At 44.9% G+C, this 23,264-nt stretch overlaps 1 protein-coding gene and 1 long non-coding RNA gene across 4 annotated transcripts in view; both read right to left on the bottom strand.

The window, feature by feature from the left end:
• LOC138853824 (uncharacterized) overlaps positions 1–13,414 on the bottom strand; it is a 40,116-nt gene extending 26,702 nt beyond the window's left edge. The window contains exon 1 of the long non-coding RNA XR_011393038.1: positions 11,280–13,414. This is a non-coding gene — a long non-coding RNA (uncharacterized lncRNA). The remainder of the gene's footprint in view (positions 1–11,279) is intronic.
• LOC128695895 (uncharacterized) overlaps positions 1–23,264 on the bottom strand; it is a 531,205-nt gene that overhangs the window by 239,790 nt on the left and 268,151 nt on the right. The window lies entirely within an intron of this gene.

Genomic DNA, 23,264 nt, shown 5'->3' with positions numbered 1-23,264 from the left:
ATACAAAATCCAGCAGCTAGGCCGAAAGCGCACGCACACGTACACACACTGCAGCCATGCTTACCAGGCTGGAGCTTCCACGTGCACACAAACATACGCACGCACACAATTGATGCGGACACGAATTCACATCCGCCATCATCATTCCTAAGAAAAAAATGACATCGCTTCCTGTTTATAGTGAAGGAAGTAGAGCAACGTGGAGAAATATTCTGAACGAGTTTGTATTAGACGGAAACCACTGAGGGTGGAGAAGAGAAAGAATGGAGAAGAGATGTTGTGGATGTCAGCAAGCCAGAAGCGTGCTGACATCGCAGATCAGATGGCGCTCCAATTGCAACATCCTCACGACTGAGTGCAGGAACTGCACTTCCCATCTTCACGACTCAGGTCTGTCAAACCGGTTTCCCTGAATACCTTCCTAAATGTTACCTTGCTAACACTCCAACAGCACGTCATGTCATAAAATGCTACTTGCCTCTGCTCACTCCTATCTAACATGCTCACACATGCCACTTGGATGTTTAAGCCCTCAGCACTCAAAACATCCATTACCACTAAACCTCTTTCCCTGCACTCTTGATTTATACACCCTTCCAGGCATCATATTTTGCCTAACCACCTCGGGAACCACTCCTCACCCCTCTGGATTATACTTTTAATAACCCCACACCTCCTGCTAACCTCATAGCTACGAATCCTCTACATAATATTCACGAAATCACTGCCTCCAGCTGCCATCTGGTTACTGCAACACAAACTCAAACCACGTGTCTCCCTTTTGATATGACGTCCCCTTACCTTAACTCTCCTGGCCACCACGTCCTTGTAAGTCGGAGTATGAGGGGAGTCAATTCCCTCGCCACTATCAAAACACCCGGATGTATTCGAAACTCAGGTGTTCGTGAACATATGCATATATACGTGGAATCTATTATCAATTGCACTACAGCATGTTGCAATCATGTTGATGTTGCTGTAATAGTGTTATATATATATATATATATATATATATATATATATATATATATATATATATATATATATATATATATATATATATATATATATATTATATATATATATATATATATATATATATATATATATATATATATATATATATATATATATATATGTATGTATGTATGTATGTATGTGTGTTTGTATGTATGTGTGTGTGTGTGTGTGTGTGTGTGTGTGTGTGTGTGTACTCACCTAGTTGTACTCACCTAGTTGAGGTTGCGGGGGTCGAGTCCAAGCTCCTGGTCCCGCCTCTTCACTGGTCGCTACTAGGTCACTCTCCCTGAACCGTGAGCTTTATCATACCTCTGCTTAAAGCTATGTATGGATCCTGCCTCCACTACATCGCTTCCCAAACTATTCCACTTACTGACTACTCTGTGGCTGAAGAAATACTTCCTAACATCCCTGTGATTCATCTGTGTCTTCAACTTCCAACTGTGTCCCCTTGTTACTGTGTCCAATCTCTGGAACATCCTGTCTTTGTCCACCTTGTCAATTCCTATCAGTATTTTGTATGTCGTTATGATGTCCCCCCTATCTCTCCTGTCCTCCAGTGTCGTCAGGTTGATTTCCCTTAACCTCTCCTCGTAGGACATACCTCTTAGCTCTGGGACTAGTCTTGTTGCAAACCTTTGTACTTTCTCTAGTTTCTTTACGTGCTTGGCTAGGTGTGGGTTCCAAACTGGTGCCGCATACTCCAATATGGGCCTAACGTACACGGTGTACAGGGTCCTGAACGATTCCTTATTAAGATGTCGGAATGCTGTTCTGAGGTTTGCTAGGCGCCCATATGCTGCAGCAGTTACTTGGTTGATGTGCGCTTCAGGAGATGTACCTGGTGTTATACTCACCCCAAGATCTTTTTCCTTGAGTGAGGTTTGTAGTCTCTGGCCCCCTAGACTGTACTCCGTCTGCGGTCTTCTCTGCCCTTCCCCAATCTTCATGACTTTGCACTTGGTGGGATTGAACTCCAGGAGCCAATTGCTGGACCAGGTCTGCAGCCTGTCCAGATCCCTTTGTAGTTCTGCCTGGTCTTCGATCGAGTGAATTCTTCTCATCAACTTCACGTCATCTGCAAACAGGGACACCTCAGAGTCTATTCCTTCCGTCATGTCGTTCACAAATACCAGAAACAGCACTGGTCCTAGGACTGACCCCTGTGGGACCCCGCTGGTCACAGGTGCCCAATCTGACACTTCGCCACGTACCATGACTCGCTGCTGTCTTCCTGACAAGTATTCCCTGATCCATTGTAGTGCCTTCCCTGTTATCCCTGCTTGGTCCTCCAGTTTTTGCACCAATCTCTTGTGTGGAACTGTGTCAAACGCCTTCTTGCAGTCCAAGAATATGCAATCCACCCACCCCTCTCTCCCTTGTCTTACTGCTGTCACCATGTCATAGAACTCCAGTAGGTTTGTGATACAGGATTTCCCGTCCCTGAAACCATGTTGGCTGCTGTTGATGAGATCATTCCTTTCTAGGTGTTCCGCCACTCTTCTCCTGATAATCTTCTCCATGATTTTGCATACTATACATGTCAGTGACACTGGTCTGTAGTTTAATGCTTCATATCTGTCTCCTTTTTTAAAGATTGGGACTACATTTGCTGTCTTCCATGCCTCAGGCAATCTCCCTGTTTCGATAGATGTATTGAATATTGTTGTTAGGGGTACACATAGCACCTCTGCTCCCTCTCTCAATACCCATGGGGAGATGTTATCTGGCCGCATTGCCTTTGAGGTATCTAGCTCACTCAAAAGCCTCTTCACTTCTTCCTCGGTTGTGTGCATTGTGTCCAGCACATGGTGGTGTGCCCCACCTCTCCGTCTTTCTGGAGCCCCTTCTGTCTCCTCTGTGAACACTTCTTTGAATCTCTTGTTGAGTTCCTCACATACTTCACGGTCATTTCTTGTTGTCTCTCCTCCTTCCTTCCTTAGCCTGATTACCTGGTCCTTGACTGTTGTTTTCCTCCTGATGTGGCTGTACAACAGTTTCGGGTCAGATTTGGCTTTCGCTGCTATGTCATTTTCATATTGTCTTTGGGCCTCCCTTCTTATCTGTGCATATTCGTTTCTGGCTCTACGACTGCTCTCCTTATTCTCCTGGGTCCTTTGCCTTCTATATTTCTTCCATTCCCTAGCACACTTGGTTTTTGCCTCCCTGCACCTTTGGGTAAACCATGGGCTCATCCTGGCTTTTTCATTATTCCTGTTACCCTTGGGTACCTCTCCTCAGCCTCCTTGCATTTTGTTGCTACATATTCCATCATCTCATTAACTGGCTTCCCTGCCAGTTCTCTGTCCCATTGAACCCTGTTCAGGAAGTTCCTCATTCCTGTGTAGTCCCCTTGTAGTTTGGCTTCATTCGTCCTGGCCTTCCTGCTTCTCCCTCCACTTGTAGCTCTACTGTGTATTCGAAGCTTAAAACCATATGGTCACTGGCCCCAAGGGGTCTTTCATATGTGATGTCCTCGATATCTGCACTACTCAAGGTGAATACTAAGTCCAGCCTTGCTGGTTCATCCTCTCCTCTCTCTCTTGTAGTGTCCCTTACGTGTTGGTACATGAAGTTTTCCAGCACCACCTCCATCATCTTAGCCCTCCATGTATCTTGGCCCCCATGCGGGTCCAAGTTCTCCCAATCGATCTCCTTGTGGTTAAAGTCACCCATGATCAGGAGCTTTGCCCTGCATGCATGAGCTCTTCTGGCCACTATAGCCAGTGTGTCAACCATCGCTCTATTGCTCTCGTCGTACTCTTGCCTTGGCCTCCTGCTGTTCTGTGGTGGGTTATACATCACTGCTATTACCACCTTGGGACCTCCAGAGTGAAGCGTTCCCACTATGTACTCACTCTCTTCTCTGCTGTCTCCTCTCTCCAGCTCATCAAAATTCCAGCGATTTTTGATCAGCAATGCCACTCCTCCACCCCCCCCCCCTGTTCCCTCTGTCTTTCCTCAGGATTTGGTATCCCGTTGGAAAGATGGCATCTGTTATCATACCTGTAAGCTTGGTTTCTGTGAGAGCTATGATGTCTGGTGATGCCTCTTTGAGTCTTTCATGCCACTCCTCCCACTTATTTGTTATTCCATCAGCGTTTGTGTACCATACCTTCAGTTTCCTTTCCAACACTGTGGTTTGGGGGCCTGTGAGGGTGGGAGACCTGGTAGCATACTGTGGGATTCTATAGCTCGGTGTTGGGTGGAGGCTGTGGGTATGGATTGTAGTGTGTGTTGGGATGGTGTGATAGGTTGTATGGTTCTGAGAATAGTTGTGTGTGTGCTTGCCCTTGCTGTTCTGTTCTGTTCTGTTCTGTTCTGTTCTGTTCTGTTCTGTTCTGTTCTGTTCTGTTCTGCTCTGCTCTGCTCTGCTCTGCTCTGCTCTGACTGACCTCTGCTGGTTCCATCCTTGTCTCTTTTCCTAGCTCCTTTCGCTTTTATGTCCTCTCCCTCAGCTGCTGTCGTTCTGAATGTGTTCTGTCTGTCTAGGAACACCTTCTTGTACTCTTCCGAGTATTTCAACCGTGGTTTCTCTTGGAGGATCCTGTTCTGCACTGTTTCCGTCCTGAGAATCAGCTTGATTGGTCGGTTTCTCCCCTTCGAGTACCCCCCTATTCTCTGAAAATTTACAATCTCGTCCATCTCTTCACCTATTTCCGTGATGATTTTCTCAATCTCCTTTCTTTCTTCCTGCTGCTTTTTAGTGTGTGTCCTTTCCTCTCTCTCCTGAAGCCCATGGATAAACACTGATTTTGCCCTTTCCTCCTCCCATTGCCTCACCCTCTGTGACTCTGGATCCTGCCTGTATGTGGTCAGTTTCTCCCTTGATTTTACTAGTGGCTCTTGATAGCATGGTTGTGCCTCAGCATTCGACCTATCACCCTCTCCATCTGCACCCAGCTGTTCTTCCCTTTCACTCCTTGGCCCTCCTTGGCAGGCTGATATGACCTTAGCATAATTCATAATTCCTTCCTTCCTTCCCAATTCTTTGTCTCCTTCTCCATCCTCTTGTGTGTGTGTGTGTGTGTGTGTGTGTGTGTGTGTGTGTGTGTGTGTGTGTGTGTGTGTGTGTACGTACTCGCCCAATTGTAGTTGCAGGGGTCGAAACTCAGCTCCTGGCCCTGCCTCTTCACTGAACGCTACTAGGTCCTCTCTCTCCCTGCTCCATGAGCTTTATCATACCTCGTCTTAAAGGTATGTATGGTACCTGCCTCCACTACATCGCTCGAAAGACTGTTCCACTTCCTGACCACTCTATAACTGAAGAACTGCTTCCTAACATCCCTGTGACTCATCTGAGTCTTCAACTTCCAAGACTGACCCCTTGTTTCTGTGTCCCCTCTCTGGAACATCTTGTCTCTGTCCACCTTGTCTATTTCATGCAGTATTTTGTATGTCATTATCATGTCTTCCCTATCCCTCCTGTCCTCCAGTGTCGTCAGGCCGATTTCCCTCAACCTTTCTTCATAGGACATTCCCCTTAGCTCTGGAACTAACATTGTCGCAAACCTTTGCACTTTCTCTAATTTCTTAACGTGCTTGACCCGGTGCGGGTTCCAAACTGGTGCTGCATACTCCAGTATGGGCCTGACGTACACGGTGTACAGTGTCTTGAAAGATGCTTTACTTAGGTATCGGAATGCTAATCTCAGGTTTGCCAGGCGCCCATATGCTGCAGCAGTTATATGGTTGATGTGTGCTTCCGGAGACGTGTTCGGTGTTACACTCACGCCAAGGTCTTTCTCCTTGAGCGAGGTTTGCAGTCGTTGGCCACCTAGCCTATACTCTGTTTGCGGTCTTCTTTGCCCTTCTCCGATCTTCATGACTTTGCATTTGGCAGGCTTGAATTCCAGAAGCCAGTTGCTGGAGCACGTGTCCAGCCTGTCCAGCTCTCTTTGAAGGCCTGCCTGATCCTCATCTGATTTAATTCCCCTCATTAACTTTACATCATCTGCGAACAGGGACACTTCTGAGTCTATCCTTTCCATCATGTCATTCACATATACCAAAAATAGCACTGATCCTAGGACCGACCCCTGTGGGACCCCGCTCGTCACAGGTGCCCACTGTGATACCTCATCACGTACCATGACTCGTTGTTGCCTCCCTGTCAGGTATTCTCTGATCCATTGAAGTGCCCTTCCCGTTATACGCGCCTGATCCTCTAGTTTCTGCACGAATCTCTTGTGAGGAACTGTGTCGAAGGCCTTCTTGCAGTCCAAGAAGATGCAATCAACCCACCCCTCTCTCTCGTCTCTTACTTCTGTTGCTTTATCATAACACTCCAGAAGGTTTGTGACAGGATTTGCCTTCCATGAAACCGTGCTGGTTGTCATTTATACTTTTGTTCCGTTCCAGGTGTTCCAACACTCTCCTCCTGATAATCTTCTTCATGACTTTGCATACTATACACGTCAGTGACACAGGTCTGTAGTTTAGCACCTCTTTTTTGATTACTTTTTTAAAAATGGGAACTACATTTGCCGTCTTCCATACCTCAGGTAGTTGCCCAGTTTCAAGGGATGTGTTGAAGATTGTGGTTAATGGGACACACAGCATTTCTGCTTCCTCTCTAAGAACCCACGGAAAGATGTCCGGTCCCATTGCCTTTGAGGTATCAAGGTCACTGAGCAGCTTCTTCACCTCCTCCTCCTCAGTTGTGTGTATGTCATCCAGCACTTGTTGGTGTATTCCCTGTTGGTGTCCCCCTCTGTCCTGTCTTCCCAGAGTCCTTCCTGTCTCCACTGTAAATACTTCCTTAAATCTCTTGTTGAGCCCCTCACATACCTCTAGATCGTTTCGTGTGAGTTCCCCACCTTCTGTCCTTAGCCTGATCGCCTGGTCTTTGACTGTTTCATACTGTCACTGGGCCTCCCTCCTTACCTGTGCATACTCGTTTCTGGCTCTTCGACTGATCTCCTTATTTTCCTGGGTCCTTTGCCTTCTGTACCTCTTCCATTCTCTAATGCACTTAGTTTTTGCCTCCCTATACCTTCGGGTAAACCAAGGACTCGCTTTGGTCTTCCCATTAATTCTGTTGCCCTTGGGAATAAACCTTTCCTCCGCCTCCTTGCATTTTGTTGTTACATATTCCATCATTTCGTTCACTGACTTTCCTACCAGCTCTCTGGCCCATTGAACCTCCCGCAGGAAGTTCCTCATACCTGTGCAGTCCCCCCTTTTAAAGTTTGACTTTTCCCAATCGACTTCTGTTACCTTTTCCACTTGCAGCTCTAGTATGTAATCAAAACTCAGAACCACGTGATCGCTAGCTCCAAGGGGCTTCTCATGTGTGATGTCTCCAATGTCTGAACTACTCAGGGTGAACACAAGGTCCAGTCTTGCTGGTTCATCCTCCCCCCTCTCTCTCTCTCTCTCTCTCTCTGGTAGTGTGTGTGTGTGTGTGTGTGTGTGTGTGTGTGTGTGTGTGTGTGTGTGTGTGTGTGTGTGTGTGTGTGTGTGTGTGTGTGTGTGTGTGTGTGTGTATTCTGTATATTTTAAAAGTATGATGATGAGAATGATAAATGTGACTTGAAGAATGATTATAGTGATGATTAAAGGTGGTTGCTGACGACGAATGATCATAATGCATAACGAATGAAGATGAAGGATTATCATAACTAATGTCATGACCCATGCGCTAAAGCTGCACCACTTGCTTTAGTGATGAATATGGGGAATGCATTTTTGCTAATTTTACTGTAAAAAACCTTAAGACACCTATAACAATCGGTGCCATTTACCGGATACCTCACACAAACATCCCAAATTTCAGCGAGAAATTAAAGGCACTAATAACAAACAGACGAATAAGCACCACCACCTCTTAGCTGGAGACTTCAACCTTGGCTTACTAGATGATCAGCCTGTAACTGATTTCATCAATAATATGAACAACACACTTCTCATACCAACAATAACTAAACCAACCAGGCTCACTGAGACAAGTGCAACCATAATAGACCACATATGGACCAATATACTAGCCCCCTTAAATCAGGGATAATCACAGATAGCACTACAGACCACTACCCTACCTTCCTCTTGACAAACATTAGTAAACCACCACTCGAATACAACAAAGTCTCATTTAGACTCCATGACGAGGCCTCAATAAGGAAGTTCACAGCTGACCTAGAGACTGTTGACTGGCCTACAGAATTCTCCAAGGCCAATGGTATTGATGACTGGACAGACATTTTTCTTAACAAATTACTTAGACTATACAACAAACATTGTCCTATAAAAACGAAACAGATCACAAACAAACGGCTTCGTTGCCCATGGCTAACCAGCACCATTCTGAAATCCATTGATAAGAAACACCAATATGAAAAGCAATATAGACAGGGCTTAATACACAAAGATATTCTTAAACACTATTCATCAGTCCTCACCAAAGTAATAAAGAAAGCCAAACAACTATACTACTCCAGTAGATTCACAGACACAAGAGGAGATATAAAAAAGACCTGGAAAACACACACTCAGATTCTAGGGACCCACAAACTAAAGAAAAACAAGAATATTGTCCTAACTAAACCTAATGAAACACCACTGCATCCCACTGCCACAGCCAACAAGATAAACGACTTCTTCTCTACCATAGGATGTAATCTCGCCAATAAAATCCCACGTACCAATGCCCATGCCGGGGACTACCTAGATGGGAATTTCCCAAATTCCTTCTATCTTGCACCAACTGAGCCCACGGAAGTCACCGAGATTATAAAGTCACTTAAAAATAACTCAGGGAATCTGTCTCATGTCCCACCATTATTGTACAAGCACCTTCCCGAAACTACTCAAGACGGCAAGGGTTATACCAATACATAAAGGTGGTGACCCTACAGATTTAAACAACTATAGGCCAATATCAAACTTACCATTGCTATCCAAAATCTTTGAGAAACTCGTGCACAGGAGACTATATTCATTTATAACGGCACAAAACATACTCAACCCCTGCCAATTTGGATTCAGGAAAAATAAAAGCACTAATGATGCAATCATAAAAATGCTAGATCTGCTTTACACAGCATTGGAAAATAAGGAATATCCACTAGGAATTTTTATTGACCTAAGAAAAGCTTTTGACACAGTAGACCACGGCATGCTACTCCACAAACTTGACCATTATGGTATAAAAGGCCATGCCCTTGCATATTTCAAATCTTACCTTACTAATAGGTATCAGTATGTCACCATTAAAGACACAGCATCAACAACACGGCCACTTGATACTGGAGTTCCGAAGGGAAGTGTCCTTGGTCCCCTGCTCTTCCTCATATACATCAATGATCTTCCAAACGTATCTCAACACCTGAACCCCATTCTCTTTGCTGACGACACGACTTATATCATCTCTCACCCTAATCTTGCCACCCTCAACACCCTGATCAAAATATCGACTTGGATGACAGCCAACAAACTTTCGCTTAACACTGACAAAACCTACTACATTATGTTTGGTAGCAGAGCAGGAGTTGCGCAAATTAACATTAAGATCGATAACACTCTAATTGCCAGACATAATGAGGGCAAATTGCTAGGCCTATACCTCGACAACAACCTGAATTTCAGCGCCCATATCCAACACATAACCAAAAAAGTATCCAAAACGGTTGGGATCCTCTCCAAGATATGATACTACGTGCCGCAAACTGCCCTTCTCACACTATACCATTCACTTATTTATCCATACCTCACCAATGCTATCTGTGCTTGGGGTTCAACTGCAGCAACACACCTAAAGCCAATAATAACCCAACAAAAAGCTGCAGTAAGAATAATCACTAAATCCCATCCCTGGCAACACATCCCCCCACTCTTCATAGATCTAAACTTACTCCCTGTTCAGTACACCCACACTTACTACTGTGCAATCTACATCTACAGGACCTTAAATTCCAATATTAACCTTGACCTAAAACGCTTTCTTGATAGTTGTGACAGAACCCACAGGCATAACACCAGACACAAACATCTCTATGACATTCCCCGTGTCCGACTAAACCTTTACAAAAATTCAATGTATGTCAAAGGCCCTAAAATCTGGAACACCCTACCTGAAAACTCTAGAACTGGAGACACATTCATCACCTTCAAAACTACCACCAGAAAACATCTTATCTCCCTGATACACCCTGTCAACTAATTACACGAATACCACCTGGTGGTTCACACTTACACTCACTCACCCATTTGACCATAAACAGAAATATCAATCTCAATCTTAAAATAATGAATCCTAACTTGTCATAAGTTGGCCTGTGATACTCCAATACAGAAACTATGTATAGTGCCAAAATAAAAGCATTCACATTGCTAAACTCACAAACTAGTATTTAGTCACTTAGCCATGATACCAACTTACCTCATAATTTGTAATATTTTAAACTTAAGATTTAATCTAAGTCTGCCCGAAATGCCTAGCCATGCTAGGTGTTCTAGTGGTACACTCTGTAATTATTATTTTACTACATGTAAACCACACAATAACCAAATTCTGTAAACTCAACATTGTAATCCTTATAGAGAATAAACTTTGAATTGAATTGAATTGAATTGAATTCAACGCCAGGCTGCGGTGGAAGCTCGATCCTCCGCCCTCCCGATAATAGTGAGAGTCACAGCTGAACACCGCAGAAGCTGTGAACGCAAGTACCTTAGCAGCGTGCTAGGATATAAGTACCCTAGCAGCATGCTAGGATATAAGTATCCTAGCAGCGTCCTAGGATATCAGTATCCTAGCAGCGTGCTAGGCTACGAATACCCTTAGCAGCGTGCTAGGAAACAAGTATCCTAGCAGGATGCTTGGATACACACAAGTTCAGGACTTTATAGGACAGGGCCACTCCTAGCCCTCCCCCCCCCATTTCTACCTTCTTCTCTCACTCCTCCACCGGTCTCCCAGGTCATTACCTGAAGGGTCATGACCTGACAACACCCGGAAGAAATGTAGGTGTTTTGCCCGTCAGGAAACGCGGGTCAATCATCATTATTACATTCACGGGTGGAGCGGTAAACCCACAGGACTCGTACAGCTTCTGGGGGGAAGGGGAGAAACGAGTGTCAACAGAATACGCTCAAAGGGGAGACAGCTCTAATTCCTTGGATCAAGAGTACGGAATCACTCACACTGACTTGAAAGCTTAAGCAGCAGCTAGTTGACCTCAGCTAATTATTATAATCAAAATCAATAACTTCTAAATAACGATCAGTTTTAAAGAGAGATTAACCACACGATATCTCACCTTGTGTGATGGAAACATTGATTCCCACAACGTTAACTCTCACACTGCTGGCATAACCAGTGTGATGACAGTCACAAACTCTCAGCAGCTAGAGCTCAACATCAAACCGAGTGCCTGCCATAACCCGGTAGTAACAAGCTGGACGCTCCGTTACCTGCCAGTCCAGCCACAATAGCCAGCCACAATCCCTCCCTCTCTTCCACAACTCCGAGGAATGTTTGATCCAGGCGGAGAGCAACGACCGCTCAGGGAACGAAAGACAGGAGGGTCGGTGTGTGGAGATCCCAGGACCAACACTCGACTCATCCCTTCCTTATAGCCTCTGGTGATGCTGCCACAATCTCGGTGAGGTCGCTTCCCTTTACTCTCAACCATAACTGATGTTCCCCCTCTCCTCTTCTCATCCTCCAGGTGATGCTGCCAGCGAGGTAGTCTTCCCTGAGAGGACCAGACACACTATCCGCACTGCAACAGTCTCAGCGGGCAATTGTCTGGCTACCAGCTGCAGATCAACAGCCAGACAAAACACATCGTGTTCTCTTCTCTGGGCTATGAGGACGCAACAGCGACCGCTCACGTACAATGCTGGTGGCCTCCAGTACCAGTCACACGCTCTCAATGCCTAGCTACCACCCTCCTCCCTCCCTCCAGTACTCTGGTATGTACACACACACGTACACACACACACACACAAAACGAGTCATGGTACGTAATGAGGTATTACATTGGGCACCTGTGACGAGCGGGGTCCCATAGGGGTCGGTCCTAGGATCAGTGCTATTTTTGGTACATTTTAATGGCATGATGGAAGGGTTAGACTCAGAAGTGTCCCTGTTCGCAGATGATGTGAAGTTAATGAGGAGAATTAAATCAGATGAGGATCAGGCAGGCCTTCAAAGAGACCTGAACAGGCTGGACACCTGGTCCAGCAACTGGCTTCTGGAATTTAACCCCGCCAAATGCAAAGTCATGAAGATCGGGGAAGGGCAAAGAAGACCGTAGACAGAGTATAGGCTAGGTGGCCAAAGACTGCAAACCTCGCTCAAGGAGAAAGATCTTGGGGTGAGTATAACACCGAGCATGTCTCCGGAAGCACACATCAACCAGATAACTGCTGCAGTATATGGGCGCCTGGCAAACCTCAGAACAGCGTTCCGATACCTTAGTAAGGAATCGTTCAAGACACTGTACACCGTGTACGTCAGGCCCATACTGGAGTACGCAGCTCATGTTTGGAACCCACACTTGATCAAGCACGTCAAGAAATTTGAGAATGTGCAAAGGTTTGCGACAAGATTAGTTCCAGAGCTAAAGGGAATGTCCTACGAAGAAAGGTAAAGGGAAATCGGCCTGACGACACTGGAGGACAGGAGGGTTAGGGGAGACATGATAACGACGTACAAAATACTGCATGGAATAGACAAGGTTGACAGAGACAGGATGTTCCAGAGATGGGACACAGAAACAAGGGGTCACAATTGGAAGATAAGGACCCAAATGAGTCAAAGGGATGTTAGGAAGTATTTCTTCAGTCATAAAGTAGTCAGGAAGTAGAATAGCCTAGCAAGTGAGGTAGTGGAGGCAGGAACCATACATTAGCTTTAAGATGAGGTATGATAAAGCTCATGGAGCAGGGAAAGAGAGGACCTAGTGAAGAGGCGGGGCCAGGAGACGAGTCTCGACCCCTGCAACCACAATTAGGCGAGTACACACACTTACAGATACACGTCACACGCACTGTGGTGTTGCTCACAACATAGTACAAGTGCCTCGTACACACTAGCCCCACACACACTTCCCGCAGCTAGCCAGTCTCTTGAAAGCTTTACCTGGGAAACCTTAATGAAGCCTCCGTGGGAACAATCACAGCTATAATTCGCATACTTTGTCACGGTCAGTGGCGTCCTGTGGGGAGGACCTCCTCCATGTCATCAACAGTAAACGCCTCTAGTGTCCTTGACTTTGAAGCAGGCAATACTTCTTTCCTGAATTATCCAGATTTGCTTTCGGCTGTGCAAAATGAATTTACAGACATTTTTGTTTTATTCTTACAGAGGGTATCTGTCCTAAGAGTATAGTTGACTTGGGAGTGTGATTCTATTCCAGTTCCCTCTCTTCTCCTCCTTCCCCTTAACTTTTTCCTCTTCCTTTCCTGCTCCCCTATCCTAACAAAACAAGATAAGAGTTATCCGCTCTTCAGGCAAACATCTTAGCGTCTTGTGGGAAGAAAACAAACGCACATTTAAACATGAATACGTTTACACACACACACACACACACACACACACACACACACACACACACGTACTCCAGCACCTGCAGCAGTCTCTTCCCAGGGTGCCGTCAGCTCCACCGTCCAGGACGAAACCAGGTAATGGCAGGATCTGTCAATAACAGTCATTCTAGTCACAAGGCTACAGCACCACCGTGACCATGATTTATATTTGCTTATACCCCTACCTCTTCTCCCACCTCCCCCCATGTTTTTCCATCCCCCATCTCCCCACTCCTTCCTGCCTCTCCCCCACCTCTTCTGTATCTCTTACACAGCACGAGTTAGGTCATCCAGGAAGACGGTAATTCCAATGTAATAATTCTAATAATGTCGCTAGAATTACCGACAATATGTTAGGTACAAGGACAAAAGTGTAACTAATGCGGCATTTTGTTGTGGCAACATTTCACTCAAAACGAGAGCGAAACGTTGCCACAATAAAATGTCACATTAGTTACATTTGTATCCTTTTGCGTAACGTAATAATTCCAACCTGTGCTGGAAGAAATCTCTCTCTAATTTCCATAGTTCGTAAACACGTAGTGTAACACTTATCCTCAGCGTCCTGCTGGTTTTCCAGCTCAAATATTTACCCCGTGTGTGTAACCCATCTTTTGTGGTAGAACATGATGGGGAAAGCAACCAGCTTGTTTTCACACCATGTAATTATCATGCAGAATAAGTCAGTTACACACTGCGGATGTTCCAACCTCCAATAAAAACAACTTCTATACAGTTGTTTGTTCGGCTGCATCTCCTGCAGGTATTGCCGTTGTTAGTAACTAGCTGGGCGTTAAACTTAATCCAATTTAGATACTGTACAGTGATTTGTTGAAGAAAGGGGAGATACATTTTTTTCATCAGAACACGAGTTACACTAAAGTGTGTGTGTGTGTGTGTGTGTGTGTGTGTGTGTGTGTGTGTGTGTGTGTGTGTGTGTGTGTGTGTGTGTGTGTGTGTGTGTGTGTGTGGATACACAAGTGTATATACGCTACAGTGTTTGCATACAAAGCAGAATGTTGCTACGTTACCCAACACTTCCTTGAACACTTCCGGCATTATCTGGGGAAATTTACATTATCTGGGGAAAATTACATTATCTAGGGGAATTTCCTAAACATTCACATTCTGCCCAGGATACAACCTCCGCCTGAACTATCATTTTCTTACACAATGATATTTTTCAAGCAGTGCCGCCCCCCCCCGGATGCGACCCACGACAGTGAGTTAACACACAGGTACTTATATTCACCGCCAGGTGAGACAGTGTGTACACGAAGAAATAAAAAAAAAATCTTTACGAGTACATCTAAGTTCAAGACAAAATAAAGAGTAAATATATGAAAAGATGAACAAAAATAACAGTGTTGAAGGACATTTTCCACTCTGTGAATATCGTGGTAATATTTGTGTTTACCCATCCGTCCATTACTATTATTATCGCAATTAAATCTGATTTAAAAACTGGAAGGGGCCGCGCTCAACAGCTCTTGTTCTTATCTTCCTCACTAAGAAGCTCCTGTCACCTCTGTAAATGATGAAATATGTAAGTCTGTATACATGTGACTTAAATGATGGAATATGTAAATCTCTGTACCTGTAAATGGAATATGTAAATTTGTGTACATGTTATGGTTAGGTAACAAATCTTGACACCTGAATTTAGACAAGTTGGCTGAGAGAATTTAATACAAGCGACGCTAAATAGAAATGAGTAACAGTGCAAACATGTCCTCGTCCAAACACGTCCCAAGAAAATAATATCACGTGAGATAGCATTTAAACAAAAAAAAATAAACAAAATGGCTTTTGGTATAGGGAAAACATTATATCTATACAAGCTTGACTATAAATTCGGAACAGAAAACGAGACTCCGAAAATAGAAGATCCAAGACTAACAGAAATCGACGGTAAACGTTTAGCAACGCTCTATACAAACGAGAGGGATGTTACTGTTATATAGTTATTCTTATCACTGCTGTATCATTATTACTGTTAATATTACAATTATTAGTATCATTATTATTACTATTATTGTCGCTATTATTCTTAGTTATCAGCTATTATCATCATTATGAGTGAACACTAAACCCTTACAAAGAAGAGCTCCGGTTCCTTACATTAAGAGCGCTTCACCGGCATCAGCACACCCTGCCACCCTTGAAGGGATGCAATCGATAAACTTGGATTTTGTTTAGATTGAAGTTCTTTAGCCTAACCTAAATTAACGTGAACAAGCGGTACCACTCGTAGTGTGACAAAACTTACGGTACCGCTCGGGAAGTGACGAAAAACAGGCGGTACCGTTAGGGAAGTGACGAAAAACAAGCGGAACAGCTCGGGAAGTGACGAAAAACAAGCTGTACCGTTAGCGAAGTGACGAAAAACAAGCGGAACAGCTCGGGAAGTGACGAAAAACAAGCTGTACCGCTTGGGAAGTGGGAGAGAACAAGCGGTATGGCTCGAATAACGAGGGGATCAGTAACAGAAGAGGGGAATAACAGTGTCAGGGAATATCTATATTGATATTACCAACGAGAACGAACGAAATAAACTAACTAAACAACTAAGAGAGAGAGAGAGAGAGAGAGAGAGAGAGAGAGAGAGAGAGAGAGAGAGAGAGAGAGAGAGAGAGAGAGAGAGAGAGAGAGAGAGAGAGAGAGACAGAGAGACAGAGAGAGAGAGAGACAGAGACAGAGAGACAGAGAGAGAGACAGAGAGAGAGACAGAGAGACAGAGAGAGACAGAGAGACAGAGAGAGAGACAGAGACAGAGAGAGAGACAGAGACAGAGACAGAGAGACAGAGACAGAGAGAGACAGAGACAGAGAGAGACAGAGACAGAGAGAGACAGAGACAGAGAGAGACAGAGACAGAGAGAGAGACAGAGAGACAGAGAGAGAGACAGAGAGACAGAGAGAGAGACAGAGAGAGAGACAGAGAGAGAGACAGAGAGAGAGACAGAGAGAGACAGAGACAGAGACAGAGACAGAGAGAGAGAGAGACAGACAGACAGACAGAGTATCGCTGCAGCACATCAAATGGACGTCAACACATGATAGGGGCGTCTACTGGAGAGGGGAAGGGAAGTGAAACCTAAGGGAAAGGGAGAATGAAAGAGAGAATGAGAGAGCCACAAGGAACATACAAGCTGACTGTCACGCTGAGTGTTGGTACATAACGTTTCAGTGACAACGCCAAAATAGTCAGGTCTTAATCTGTGCATCAATACTCCAGGAATGCTGAAAGCTCTCTATATCAGTCTTTCAATGCTGCTGGAAGGACTGAAGCTCTCTGCATCAGTCTTCCAGTCCTGCTGTAAGGACTGAAGCTCTGAGTAGAAAGATTTCTTCGCAAGACTGTGTATCTAAGGACGATACTAGGGAAAAAATGCAAGCAGCCGCCCGTTGCTGATAAGTACAGTGGATCCCTCCCATAATCCGCCCAGAGGGGCTGTCGCCACCCAAGTAAGGCGGGAGTGTGTGGGTGGGTGTTCGGCATATCATTACCGGAGGGGCGGGATGGTACGCCCACACACGCACCTCTCTCGTCACCCAGTTCCGCAATCCCAGCTTCCTGGGGCGAAGGTGAGGGAGGAATTGTTCCATGGCTGATGTAGTGGAACACTGGAACTCACACCAGCCTCACGGCCCATCTTCCTGGAACCCATACCAGCCTCACAGCTCATCCTGGAACCCATACCGGCCTCATAGCTAATCTTTCTGGAACTTACCCACCATCTCCCTGGAACCCACAACATTCTCACCCATTTCCCTCTCATCTACTCATCTTCCTCATGACTCACATCCTATAGAGCTATCAGAGTAAACAAAATGTCACCATCTGTAATACAGACTCTAATCACACTTAAACATAAACCCTCAAGGGCCGTACAACGCCTAGAGAATGAAGGTAATCAGCTTTAATCTAAGGGGAGGCATTAATTCCTTGGACCAAGAGCTCATCAATAGCACCAAGGCTGGTGCAGGGAACATCCAGTGTCAAGAATTGGTTACTGAAGTGATATTGGGAAAGATATTGTAGAGCTTTATCAAGTCACGTAGAGCTTTATCAAGTCACGTAGAGCTTTATCAAGTCACGTAGAGCTTTATAGTCACACAGCAGCTAGTTAATACTACAAAGTTAACACGTACAATTTCTACACGACTTGATAAAGCTCTACACAGTGAAACATAACTTAATAAAGCTCTATACACAGCGAAACGTGACATAATAAAGCTTTTTATAGGGCGAAACGTTGTGCCGATAAAAACTTTCTTTGGAATGTGTGTTTGTTGCTTACAGGTGGATAAGCCAACATGTCCTGCAAAACTGAGTTAGTTCCCAACTCTTCCCTCGCTTAGAATTACATCACTAACGCAGTTCTCTCGTGTTTAAGTTCATATACAGACATTACGGCGAAGTTGTTGCCCACGAGTAATTACCAAGACTTGCAGGTAATAACGACAGGTGTAATTACCCGTGAGCTGGTATGTGTCCCGTTGTGTTGAGGGTGGGTGACGAGCATGTATCACGGACTCCCAATAGCTGTATCGCCAACTCCCTTCCCTGTATCGTGCTCTGGAATCGTCAGGGATAATTACACCTGTTGTCCTTGCTTACCTAGTGGCAAATAGGTATATGTGGGTGTTAGTCGGTTGGTGGGGGTTGCTTCCTGCGTGGTCAGATGCAACACTCTGAGAACCATAAATTGTTTTTTTCAATAGATCAAATTACCAAACAGTAATAACCAAGAGAAAGGTATATATCTTCCCCTGGAACCCCACAAGGAACTAAGCGCAACACTCAACACGAGTTACCAGGCTTGGTCTGAGACCGGGCCGAGGAGGCACTCACCCCTGGGAAGCATCCCTCAAGAAGCGCCTCTTGACGAGTCAACACAAACACCTAAACTACCTCACACACGGGACACACCGTATGTAATCTCAATGTTAAAGACTGATGTAAGACGAACATTACTTAGGCACACAATAATATATCTTGCAACACGTCGAACTGAAAGTCTGAAGAGAAAATAATGAAAATTTTAACTTTCATCTGAAAACAGCAACACAATGTGTGTAAAAACAGCAACACAATCTGTGCAAAAACAGCAACACAATCTGTGCAAAAACAGCAACACAATCTGTGCAAAAACAGCAACACAATCTGTGCAAAAACAGCAACACAATCTGTGCAAAAACAGCAACACAATCTGTGCAAAAACAGCAACACAATCTGTGTAAAAACAGCAACACAATATGTGAAAACAGCAACACAATCTGTGTAAAAACAGCAACACAATATGTGAAAACAGCAACACAATCTGTGTAAAAACAGCAACACAATATGTGAAAACAGCAACACAACGTGTGCAAAAACAGCAACACAATGTGTGTAAAAACAGCAACACAATATGTGAAAACAGCAACACAACGTGTGCAAAAACAGCAACACAACGTGTGCAAAAACAACACAATGTGTGTAAAAACAGCAACACAATGTGTGTAAAAACAGCAACACAATGTGTGTAAAAACAGCAACACAATGTGTGTAAAAACAGCAACACAACGTGTGTAAAAACAGCAACACAACGTGTGTAAAAACAGCAACACAATGTGTGTAAAAACAGCAACACAATGTGTGCAAAAACACAATGTGTGTAAAAACAAACACTGTAAAAACACAATGTGTGTAAAAACAACACTGTGTAAAAACAGCAACATAAATTATCTGAAAAACAGCAACACAGTTTTAAGAATTAAAAATCCTGACTCACAACTTCAGATTAATGTGTGACAACTACTGAAATTAGAGGGGAAAGAGGACCGGCTAATAGCATTTTCCTGAACTGCCAGACGTCCTTTAACACGGCACAGCACCAAGGACAGATTTATACATTTAAAAACGAGACAATATAACTGGAGGAGACTGACTGGAGGAATACTTAATCACACGAGCGCAGTCATGGTGAGAGGCGAAGTGTCTGTCAGCAGGAGTGAACATTAAGGAAGCGGAGATACGCAAATAATCAGCACATAGGCGGAGCTTACGACGACGATTCGGTCCGACTTGGACCATTCACAAAGTCACACTGACAGAAAAGAGTGAGGGAGTCAGTATATATAGGAGAGCGGGAAAAAAGAACGAGAACAAGAGAGGGAGAAGAGATAGTAGTGGTAGATACAATGGAAAAAATAAACAAATGGAGCATAATGTGATCCTTTATTGACTACGTTTTGCCCACACAATGGGATTTATCAAGTCAAACAGATCTACCTGGATAAACTGACCGATTCGTCAGGAACTGCGTCCTGACACGGGTCTTAAGGATCTCGAATATGTCGATCTAATTTAGCTGTTCGGTGGCCACGATCAGGGTCTTGCTGTAGTCCCTATGCTTTCCATAGCAAAACATTCTATGTACAACAGTTTGCTGACGCCATCAGGCCCCCCTAAGTAAACAGGTACAGGTAGGTTCGCCCGGACGGGTCCTGGCTCGGTTCTTCTCTATGCGGTGACCAGTGGTTCCCATAGAAGATACCTGTGTAAAAAGTACAAGAGTATAGAGTGGAGAGTCAGGTGGAGAACGTTGTGGAGGTTTTATCTAAAAGGACTTGCAAGTGTGTGTTATGTAGGATAATGAAGATTCTTGACTGTTTATTTTTCCATGGAGCTCTATAAGGATCCTCACGTGGAGCCCAGGAGGTTCAAACCACGGAGCGGGTGAGAATTGAGCTCATGACAAGTGAATCCTAATGCTGTGAGTTTTATGACTCTCTTGCTATAGGTTTGAAACTCACCCGTTGCGTGGTTTGTTTGCAATCGTGTATCTTACACAAATAACCCGCACATAAAAGAGAGAAGCTTACGACGACGTTTCGGTCCGACTTGGACCATTGACAAAGTGTGACTTTGTCAATGGTCCAAGTCGGACCGAAACGTCGTCGTAAGCTTCTCTCTTTTATGTGCGGGTTATTTGTGTATCGTTCCAGTCACGGTATTGTGCCTTTTTGTTATTTATCGTGTATCTTATTTCATGTAAGATGCACACGGCAGAACAACAGTGTGTGACGATGGATATAACTAAATAACGGAGTTACGACCCACAGCAAACAACACGCGACACAGATCAAGAACATTTCAATGTCACATGGGCAAAAAAAAAAAAAAAAACATATTTTCGTATCAGAAACCCTCTTCAAGGCACTTGGAGATATCAAAGTACCCACCTGGAAAAATCAAGGTCAAGGTACGTACCTGGAAACATCAAGGTAGACACCCTGAAACGCCAAGGCATACTCGTCAACTCAGCTGGCTGCGTTAGTGGTGAGTGAACACACACACCACTGGCAACGAGTCTCTAAAACATTTTACCACTGCTAAAAGAGAGCTTCTTACAGTCCCTTGCAGAACCTTTCCCGGAGCTCGAACTTTTCCCCAAAAGTCAAAATTCCTTCTTCCAGAAGCCGAACTTTCCCTCCAGAGCCCAAAGTTCCTTCTTCCATAACCCAAAATTTCTTCCAGAAATCCAAAGTTCACACCGGAACTCATATTTTCCTGCAGAACATGAAATGAGATTTAACATACGCACCATCCTGAAGGCATTCCTTAAGTGGAGTTACGAAGCTACAGTTGGGAGGAAAGACGAGGTGAATGAAGGAACAAAGGGATGGGGAAGAGAGAGTGGGAGGAGGAAAAGGGATGAGGTTAGGCAAAGCGGTGGTAAAGGAAATGGGAAGAGACAAGAGAAGAGAATGTCAGGAGATAGCAATGGCACGAGCGAATTTGGAGAGTAGGTGAGGGTGATGGAGGAGGTGGTAAGAGAGGAGTGAGTGTGGAGGAGGTGGTAAGAGAGGAGTGAGTGTGGAGGAGGTGGTAAGAGAGGAGTGAGTGTGGAGGAGGAAGTAAGGGAGAGTAGAATGGAATACAGAGATAGAGTGGTAAAGCAGTGGTGAAGAGAGAGAACAGGAGAATGCCAGGATACCACCTACAACACTAACACCCAGGTACCTACGTACTGCTGGGTGAACAGGGACAAAAAGTGTAAGGAAACATGCCCAAACGTCTCCACCCGCCACAACATCGAACCAAGGGTCCTTCCGTTGCGAGTCGAAACACACTAGCACCTAGTTACGAGAGACCCTATTCAAGGCTAAACAATCTTTCAGGATCCCTTGGGATCACGTGCCAGAGGCATCCCGAAGCGACAAGTAATGTTTGCAGGGTTTTCGTCAACCGGAAGTAATCTTGGTGGTAATTTCTGTCCAGTGGAGGTAACGCGAGGCTCGGAGTGGGTGGCGAGGCTAGGAGTGGTAGCGAGGCTAGGAGTGGTGGCAAGACTAGGAGTGGTGGCGAGGCTAGGAGTGGTGGCGAGGCTAGGAGTGGTGGCGAGGCTTGGAGTGGTGGTCCCACTCACAAAAACAGGTGGAAATGGTGGATGAACAGGAAGTACTACTAGTACGGACGGAAGGTCGCCTGGACAGGTGTACACACGCGGAACGGATCGCTGGTCGCACGGGGAACGGACTACTGGATGCACATGGAACGGACCGCTGGTCACACGGGGAACGGACTACTGGATGCACATGGAACGGACTACTGGACACACAAAGGACGCGAGGCTGTACACGTACACTAGTCTACATAAATAAGTCTACTTATCAATATACATGAATTACAAACTACCTCCCACATTTCTACGAATGTACGCCATTCTTCCAGGTTATGACGCTCACAGTCAGTACTCTCCTACCTGTAGTCTTCCAGAACTCTATTCCAGGATCATCATTTCCCCCTCGGCACGACCAATGAGCAGCCTACGCAGCACTAACAGCCTTGTTTATCATCAACCAGGAGATAAATGGTGTAAAATACCGACAAGGTGGGGAAAAATAGATACAAATGAAGTACAATTAGATCCTTTACAACGTTTCGCCCACATAATGGGCTTTATCAAGACAGATCTACCTGAGCAGAGAGTACGTAAGTATATACATGTCTTCAAGAAGGCACTGGACAGGCACCTAAAGTCAGTACCTGACCAACCGGACTGTGGTTCGTACGTCAGTTTGCGTGCGGCTAGCGTAAGAGCCTGGTTGATCAAACCCTGATCCGCCACGAGACCTGGTCTCAGACCGAGCCTCAGGGGCGCTCACCCCCGAAACCCTCTCCAGGTAAACTCCAGGGAGCATAGTGAGGTTTCAGGTACTCTGTGCACAGGTAGATCTGTTTATGACTTGATAAAGCCCAGTGTGTGGGCGAAACGTTGTAAAGAATCGCATTATACTGCATTTGTATCTATTTTTCCCATCGTGTCGGTATTTTACCATTCATCTCCTGGCTGATGACCAACAAAACTGTTGGCGCTACCAGTGCGTCAGTGTCTCCAATACTGCCTCCTCCAGAGACCGGTCAAGCAGGAGACAATACTTGCATTCATAACCGGTTTACGAACGGGGAATAATGAAGGGAAAACAATGAACGTGATTAATGGGATGTTATACGAGAAGAAGTTAAAGAAAATGAAAGAGTAAATAGAAACATGATCACTAGACAGAGGGGAAAAAGGGACAAGGGAGAGAGGGGAGGGAGATACGAGACTGATAAATGGAATCATCTGCCGTATAAATACGTCAGTGGATAATCTTGGATACAAATTTACAAAAAATTGCAAAACGACCAAAAACACGTGAGGGTGAGCTCGTTCG

This window comes from Cherax quadricarinatus, chromosome 41 (assembly GCF_038502225.1).
Source record: "Cherax quadricarinatus isolate ZL_2023a chromosome 41, ASM3850222v1, whole genome shotgun sequence".
In the NCBI taxonomy this organism is placed as follows: domain Eukaryota; kingdom Metazoa; phylum Arthropoda; class Malacostraca; order Decapoda; family Parastacidae; genus Cherax; species Cherax quadricarinatus.
The sequence above is the reverse complement of the archived record's forward strand: the minus strand, read 5'-3'. Positions and strand labels throughout refer to the sequence as shown.